This window comes from Nicotiana sylvestris, chromosome 6, assembly GCF_000393655.2.
Source record: "Nicotiana sylvestris chromosome 6, ASM39365v2, whole genome shotgun sequence".
Classification (NCBI taxonomy): Eukaryota; Viridiplantae; Streptophyta; class Magnoliopsida; order Solanales; family Solanaceae; genus Nicotiana; species Nicotiana sylvestris.
This window is the reverse complement of record NC_091062.1, coordinates 206,801,668-206,810,546: the sequence shown is the minus strand read 5'-3', so window position 1 is coordinate 206,810,546 and position 8,879 is coordinate 206,801,668.

Here is an 8,879-nt window from a genome sequence, read left to right as displayed (position 1 = left end):
TCAGGAGGTGGCCACCGGCGTTCGTGCCGCCGGCTTTAATGGCGAGGGAGACTAGGGCGGCTTGCTAGGGTTTGGGGTTTCAGGTTTGATCTTGGGGACGAAGGGATGGGGTGCTGGTATAGGGGGCGTGGGGTGTAAGGGAAGGTTTATATATGGTCTATGGGATTGGATCTGAGCCGTTAGATCAGATGATCTCAACGGCTTGGATCTGAGGGTGAGAAATGAGACGGGGTCGTTTGGTAGTTAAACGGGGTCGTTTGGTTTAAGTGAGGGGTTGGGTCGGATTGGTTCCTGGGTCGGGTTTGAACACGGGTTGCTGAAAGGGGTCCTGAGCCGTTGGATTGGCCTGGACGAATGGCTCAGATCGAACGCCTTTATACGGCGTCGTTTGAACTGGTGCTTGGGCAGCCGGATTTGGACTGGGTCTGAGTGCTGGTTGGGCCTGTTTTTGTTTCATTTCTTTTGGGCCCAAACCGATTTCCTTCACTCTTTGTTTTCTAATTTCATTTTTCTTTTAAAACAAAAAATAAAAATAACAAATAATAAAATAACGAAATTAAAACTAAACAACAATGCAACATTTTAACACAATTATCACAAAAATATTTAAGTAAGTTAACTAAAAGCCTAGAACGAACGATGCACATATATATTTTTTGAATTTTCTTTTACTGACCGAATTATGGTTTAATCATCCTAACATACATATTTTTGTATTTTGTTTGTTAATGATTAAATGTAAAAATGGACAGATCCACAAATGACTAACAACACATGTCACGAAAACTCGAACAATTGTACAGCGAAACCATTTGTCACTATTTTTATTTTTCTTTTGGAGCGATGGCTCGTAAAGCAAAAATCACGTGCTTACAGCTGCCCCTCTTTGCACGAAGACACGAAGGGTTTTCGCGCAAAGATAAAGCGAGCGATTTTTGCCCGTCCGAATACTCCGTGTGAAGCATTTTTTGAAAAAGATTTGACCGAACCTTTGCTTCAGAGGTTTCCTACATATCCTGGGCTGAACAGGAATCAGGTCAATGTAGTTCGGGAAATTTTGGTAGCTGGGACTACCGTGTGACTGTAGTGCTTGCTGTTGTTGTGCGCTGTTGCATGCTGCTGTAGGATGCTACCGCTCATTGATCTCCTTGTTACATTGATCTTGAAAGGAAAAACAAGAAGTTAAGCTAGAGTATGAGATCTCATCTATCTCCAACTTGTTCTTGTTGTCTTGCTTTCTTGTCGGCTAACGCTTTCCTCTGACGCCTTTATTTTGTGATCTTGGAGATGATGCTGGTCCTTCACCTTTTCTGAATGTCAGTTCTCATCACTTTGCTTGATTTGCTGGGAACATGGCTTTCTTCTTTAAATCTTTCAATGGTTTCTTCAGTGGTATGGCTTTTCATCAGAATTGTTATGTTGGGCATGCCATAGCGTTCTCAAACTGCTTCTTCTGAGACGTGTTCCTTCTTCCTTTTGAATGTGCGCTTGCTTTTGCAGCCTTCTACTTCTTGACGCTGGGGATTTTATTGTTTTTCCTGCTTGGGGCTCTCTGTTGTAACCTTCTGTCTTCAGGTGGGGTTACTGGTGGGCGACCTAGAACTTAAATGTATTCCCGCATTATACTGGTGGGCGACCTAGAACTTAAATGTATTCCCGCATTTTACTGGTGGGCGACCTAGAACTTAAATGTATTCCCGCATTATACTGGTGGGCGACCTAGAACTTAAATGTATTCCCGCATTATACTGGTGGGCGACCTAGAACTTAAATGTATTCCCGCATTATACTGGTGGGCGACCTAGAACTAAAAAGTATTCCCGCATTATACTGGTGGGCGACCTAGAACTTAAATGTATTCCCGCATTATACTGGTGGGCGACCTAGAACTTAAATGTATTCCCGCATTATACTGGTGGGCGACCTAGAACTTAAATGTATTCCCGCATTATACTGGTGGGCGACCTAGAACTTAAATGTATTCCCGCATTATACTGGTGGGCGACCTAGAACTTAAATGTATTCCCGCATTATACTGGTGGGCGACCTAGAACTTAAATGTATTCCCGCATTATACTGGTGGGCGACCTAGAACTAAAAAGTATTCCCGCATTATACTGGTGGGCGACCTAGAACTTAAATGTATTCCCGCATTATACTGGTGGGCGACCTAGAACTTAAATGTATTCCCGCATTATACTGGTGGGCGACCTAGAACTTAAATGTATTCCCGCATTATACTGGTGGGCGACCTAGAACTTAAATGTATTCCCGCATTATACTGGTGGGCGACCTAGAACTAAAAAGTATTCCCGCATTATACTGGTGGGCGACCTAGAACTTAAATGTATTCCCGCATTATACTGGTGGGCGACCTAGAACTTAAATGTATTCCCGCATTATACTGGTGGGCGACCTAGAACTTAAATGTATTCCCGCATTATACTGGTGGGCGACCTAGAACTAAAAAGTATTCCCGCATTATACTGGTGGGCGACCTAGAACTTAAATGTATTCCCGCATTATACTGGTGGGCGACCTAGAACTTAAATGTATTCCCGCATTATACTGGTGGGCGACCTAGAACTTAAAAGTATTCCCGCATTATACTGGTGGGCGACCTAGAACTTAAATGTATTCCCGCATTATACTGGTGGGCGACCTAGAACTTAAATGTATTCCCGCATTATACTGGTGGGCGACCTAGAACTAAAAAGTATTCCCGCATTATACTGGTGGGCGACCTAGAACTTAAATGTATTCCCGCATTATACTGGTGGGCGACCTAGAACTTAAAAGTATTCCCGCATTATACTGGTGGGCGACCTAGAACTTAAATGTATTCCCGCATTATACTGGTGGGCGACCTAGAACTTAAAAGTATTCCCGCATTATACTGGTGGGCGACCTAGAACTTAAATGTATTCCCGCATTATACTGGTGGGCGACCTAGAACTTAAAAGTTTCTGCCTCGGTTCTTTGGTGATTTCCCTGGCGTTGTGTTTTGCTGCCCTTATCAATCCTTTGTTTTCCTGCAGCAGATAAAAGGATTTAGTTAGTTTTGATCGTGGTGGTAGAGGGTGCCTTTCCGGCGGATGATTTTTCCCTCTCTTCCCCTTTTCTTGCTCTATGTCCCCATAATTGGTTGGCGGGCAAAGTTGCCTGTTGGGGGGTCTCTAGCCTGCTAGGGATTGGTTTTCAATTTATCCCCTTTTCTGCTTTCTCTTTAAGCACATGCTGTGGGAGTCTGCTTTTGACTCCCGAAACCACTCCCTTTAGGAGCGTACTTCCTCCCAAAATTGCCGGGCACGAACACTACATTGCCTGGGATCGGCCTCTAAGGCTGTTTGTATTATCCTGCATTGGATGAATTCCCCTCCGGTTTCTGGTAGTAAGCTTTGAAAAATCCTTTTCAAGACAAATTTTAGGAAGAGAAATAACAGCTAGCAAAGGAGAAAATCTTTCTGAACCCATATTTGGTGGGGGAGAGGAAACTCAGAAGAACTTATCTGGAGGACATGATTGGTTCCCGTGATCATGACGTGCACCATAGATTCCCGACCTAGTCTATTTGTATCAATCGATTTGCCCGGTGGTCTGACTTGCTGGGGATGATAAATGACTGTCCATTTCGTTGCAAATGTGGTCGTTTTTTGTTGATCTATCTTGTCGCCTAATAGTGCCCTTCGAGGGGTTTTCACTAATGAGACTCTCTCTTTTCTCTCATCTCCCGGCGCCTTATGGTGCCTGTGAAGGTTTTTACCAATAAGACTCTCTCATTTCATATCCCTCATCTTACATCGCCTCTCGATGCCTGTGAAGGTTTTCACCGATAAGACTCTCTCATTTTATTTCTTTCGAGGAATCGGGGCGTTGTAGATACGACCCTCTCTCCTGGAGATTCCTTTGACCATCAATTCATTCCCAGTCTTACGATCCTCCTCTTTGCTGGGGATCGGTGTATTATTCTCGGCCTCATTTGCCTGACTCGACATCTTTTGAACGTTGATCGGGAGGTCTTTTGGACGTTGATGTTGGTTTTGGTGTGGAGTTAAAGAAAGGCTATGAAAAAAAGAAAATAATTTGATGGGTGGTGTGCTACAACTTTTGGAATCAAACCTTTGTTGGAACTTAAAACATAACCTCTGCCCCAGTTTTCTTGCTTGGGAAATTTATTTTTTTACACTTATGTTGCGCTATGTGTGTTATGCACGCTGTGCCTATTATGCACACTATGTACCTTATGCATCCTATATTCACTACGATGCATACTATGACCGAGCCGTGAGGCGCCTACGTATCCTCTTTGAGGAATCAGGTCAAACGTAGTTCCCACGGTTTTGTATTTCTTGTGATTTTATCTTCTTCTTTTTTTCTTTTCCTTCTTTTCATTTTTTTTTCTTTTCTTTTTCTTTTTCTTTTCTTTTCTCTTTTTTTCATATCTTTCCCATTAGTGATTCCAAAAGAGGGGTATGAAAGAATAACTTAAGGCTCAAAGGGGGAAGCAAGGGTTAAACAGTGTTTGGGTAGAAGAAAGAATTGCCTCCGTCATCTCATTATCCAATAAATGCCAAATACAAACAAATAAACCAAAAATTGCCATAATTAAAGAAGTTACGCATAATATCTCTTGACTGCATCTGAATTGATGGCCATGTCGACACATCTACCTTCGACATCTGTCAAACACAAAGCACCGTTGGACAATACTCTGGTCACGATATAAGGTCCTTGCCAATTTGGGGCGAATTTGCCTTTTGCCTCGACCTGATGTGGGAGGATCTTCTTTAATACCTGCTGCCCTACTTCAAATTTCCTGGGGCGCACCTTCTTATTATACGCTTTTGCCATTCTCTTCTGGTACAGCTGACCATGGCACACCGCTGCCAATCTTTTCTCATCTATCAGGCTCAACTGTTCCAATCGAGCTTTGACCCATTCATCGTCATCAATCCCGGCTTCAGCGACAATTCGGAGGGACGAAATTTCGACCTCCGCTGGTATTACGGCCTCAGTTCCGTACACCAACAAATAAGGAGTTGTGCCTATGGAAGTTCGGACGGTGGTGCGGTAACCCAACAAAGCAAAGGGTAATCTCTCGTGCCATTGTCTGGACCCTTCCACCATTTTTCGCAGTATCTTCTTGATATTCTTATTGGCTGCTTCGACTGCTCCATTTGCCTTAGGACGATATGGGGTGGAATTGCGGTGTGTAATCTTGAATTGTTGGCATACCTCTCTCATCAAGCTGCTATTAAGATTCGCACCGTTATCCGTGATGATCACTTTTGGGATCCCAAATCTGCAGATGATATGGGAGTGAACAAAGTCCACCACTGCCTTCTTGGTTACTGATTTGAAGGTTTTAGCCTCAACCCATTTGGTGAAGTAATCAATGGTCACTAGAATGAACCTATGACCGTTGGATGCTGCTGGCTCGATGGGCCCAATGACATCCATGCCCCATGCTACAAACGGCCAGGGTGCTGACATCGTATGTAACTCTGTTGGCGGAGAATGAATCAAATCTCCATGTATCTGGCACTGATGGCATTTCCTCACGAAAGTGATACAGTCGTGTTCCATGGTGAGCCAATAACACCCTGTTCGAAGGATCTTTCTTGCCAACACATACCCGCTCATGTGTGGTCCACAAACTCCAGCATGTACCTCTGCCATAACCGTCGTTGCTTGACTGGCATCTATGCATCTCAACAATCCCAAATCCGGGGTTCTTTTGTACAATACTCCTCCACTGAGGAAGAAGCCATTCGACAAACGCCGAAGGGCTCTTTTTTGGTCTCCAGAGGCATGTTCTGGATATATCCCCATTCTGAGGTATTCCTTGATATCATGAAACCAGGGTTCGCCATCTGCTTCTTCTTCTACGGCATTGCAGTAGGCGTGCTGATCACGGACCTGGATGTGCAGAGGATCAACATACATTTTGTCAGGGTGGTGCAGCATTGATGCTAAGGTGGCCAAGGCATCCGCAACCTCATTGTGAACTCTCGGGATGTGTTTGAACTTCACCGATCGAAATTGCTTGCTCAGATCATGCAAGCATTGTCGGTATGGTATGAGTTTTAGATCTCGTGTTTCCCATTCTCCCTGAATTTGATGTACCAAGAGGTCCGAGTCTCCCAAGACCAAGACGTCTTGGACATCCATGTCAGCAGCCAGGCGCAGACCCAGAATGCAAGCCTCATACTCGGCCATATTGTTGGTGCAATAGAAGCGTAGTTGAGCCGTAACAGGATAATGCCGTCCTGTTTCAGAAATGAGTACTGCTCCTTATTCCAACCCCTTTTGCGTTTGCAGCTCCATCGAAGAAAAGCTTCCAACCTGGTTCCTCAGGTAATTCCAACTCATTCGTATGCATCACCTCTTCGTCAGGAAAATACGTTCTTAAGGGCTCGTATTTTTCATCAACGGGATTCTCTGCCAAATGGTCTGCCAGTGCCTGGGCTTTCATGGCCGTCCTTGTTACGTAGATGATATCAAACTCTGTGAGCAGAATTTGCCACTTTGCCAACCTTCCCATGGGCATAGGTTTCTGAAAGATATACTTCAATGGGTCCAAGCGGGATATGAGATAAGTAGTATATGAAGACAGGTAGTGCTTCAACTTCTGAGTTACCCAAGTTAGGGCGCAGCATGTTTTCTCGAGTTGAGTGTACTTGACCTCATGCACTGTGAATTTCTTGCTAAGATAGTAGATGGCCTGCTCCTTCCTTCTTGTGTCATCATGTTGCCCCAGTACACAACCAAATGAATTTTCCAAGACCGTCAGGTAAAGGATTAGGGGTTTCCCGGGCTTAGGCAGGACCAATACGGGTGGATTAGACAGATACCCTTTGATTTGGTCGAAAGCCTCCTGACACTCTGCTGTCCAACCTACTGCAGCATCCTTTCTCAGCAGCCGAAATATGGGCTCACAAGTTGCTGTGAGTTGAGCGATGAATCTGCTGATGTAATTGAGTCTACCCAGCAAACTCATTACCTCTGTTTTGTTCCTCGGCGGTGGCAAATCTCGGATGGATTCAATTTTGGATGGGTCTAACTCAATCCCCCGTCGACTGACGATGAATCCTAGCAACTTTCCTGATGGAACCCCGAATGCGCATTTGGCCAGGTTAAGCTTGATATCATACCTTCGGAGTCTTTGGAAAAATCTCCTCAGGTCTGCCACATGGTCCTCCTGACGCCAAGATTTGATGATCACATCATCGACGTACACCTCGATTTCTTTGTGTATCATGTCGTGAAACACAGCAGTCATTGCTCGCATGTACGTTGCCCCGGCGTTCTTTAATCCGAACGGCATTACCCGATAGCAGTAGGTTCCCCATGGCGTAATAAACGATGTCTTCTCAGCATCCTCCTCGTCCATTAGGATCTGATGATAACCCGCATAGCAATCCACAAAGGATCCAATCTCGCGCCCTGCGCAATTGTCGATCAAGATATGAATGTTGGGCAGCGGAAAATTGTCCTTGGGACTTGCTTTGTTGAGGTTGCGGTAGTCAACGCACACCCTGATTTTTCCATCCTTCTTTGGGACTGGTACCACATTGGCCAACCACTCGGGATATCGAGTGACCCGAATGACCTTCGATTGTAACTGCTTAATCACTTCTTCCTTGATCTTTACACTCATTTCTGTTTTAAATTTCCTTAGTTTTTGCTTGACCGGAGGGTATGCCGTGTCAGTGGGTAATTTGTGAACCACTAAATTGGTGCTTAGTCCAGGCATATCATCATACGACCATGCAAAAACATCTTTGAATTCCATGAGAGTTTTGATCAATTCTGCTCTGACATTCGGCTCAATGTGGATGCTAATTTTGGTCTCTTGGATGTTATCAGCGTCTCCTAGATTCACAGCCTCGGTGTCATTTAGGTTAGGCTTGGGTTTCTCTTCAAATTGGCGCAGTTCTCGGTTTATTTCTTCGAAGGCTTCACCTTCGTCACATTCAGATTCATCATCACAAACGACCTTTTGCATCACTGAGTCGGTTTCAAATTGATTTATTAGACTAGGTCGAAGATCCGCTGTGCATGCCATGTCATTAGAACCAGTAAAAAGAGAACTGTTCAGAAAGAAAAAGAACAAAACGAAATTAAAATGGGACAAAAGAAAAGAACTTTATTAAATTTGCGGGATAAAAAGGGTTCACACTTTTACAAACACGAAAGTAAAATTTGGATTACACCCTTGAATAATCCGATCAATCAAACAAACAAAACATTAATCAAAGCCTACTACCAAGACTCCCCTCGGACGGGAAGAGGAGTAACCGTCCAATTGTTGGTCTTGGCCTCAGGCCCCACAAATTGTATCTCTGCTCTGCTGAAACCTTCTCCAGCTTCCACCATACTGACATCCGCGAATAGTCTCTCAAAACTCTGATTCAGGTCTTCATTTATACCGATCAAAGGTCCTCGAATCTTCGGGACCGGTGACCCCTTGGCACTTGCTTTAACAAAAGACCTTGAGAGGCGTGGCACTGGTTTAGGCAGAAACCAGACCCTCTTCTTCATTTTTTGCGCTTGCTTCCTGTCTGCTGCGGTTGGTTTGAACCCCAATCCGAAAGTTTCCATATTTTTAGGAAGGGAAACAGGTTGGACTATCCCTTGAAGCTCGACTCCCAGGCCTTTTTCCCGGCACAAATCCATTGCCCAGCATTTCTGAGACCATCATGACTGTTGCGGCAGCTACCCTAGGGTGCGGGATGATTTCTCCTTCAGAAATTTTGTTGGCCGACCCTGTATCGAAAATCTGGTAGACCCAAGGACCTTTGTCATCAGCGGTCTCTATGAAAGGTACAATGGTTCCGCCCATGGTGCACGTTGTATCCTCGCCGTGTAACACGACC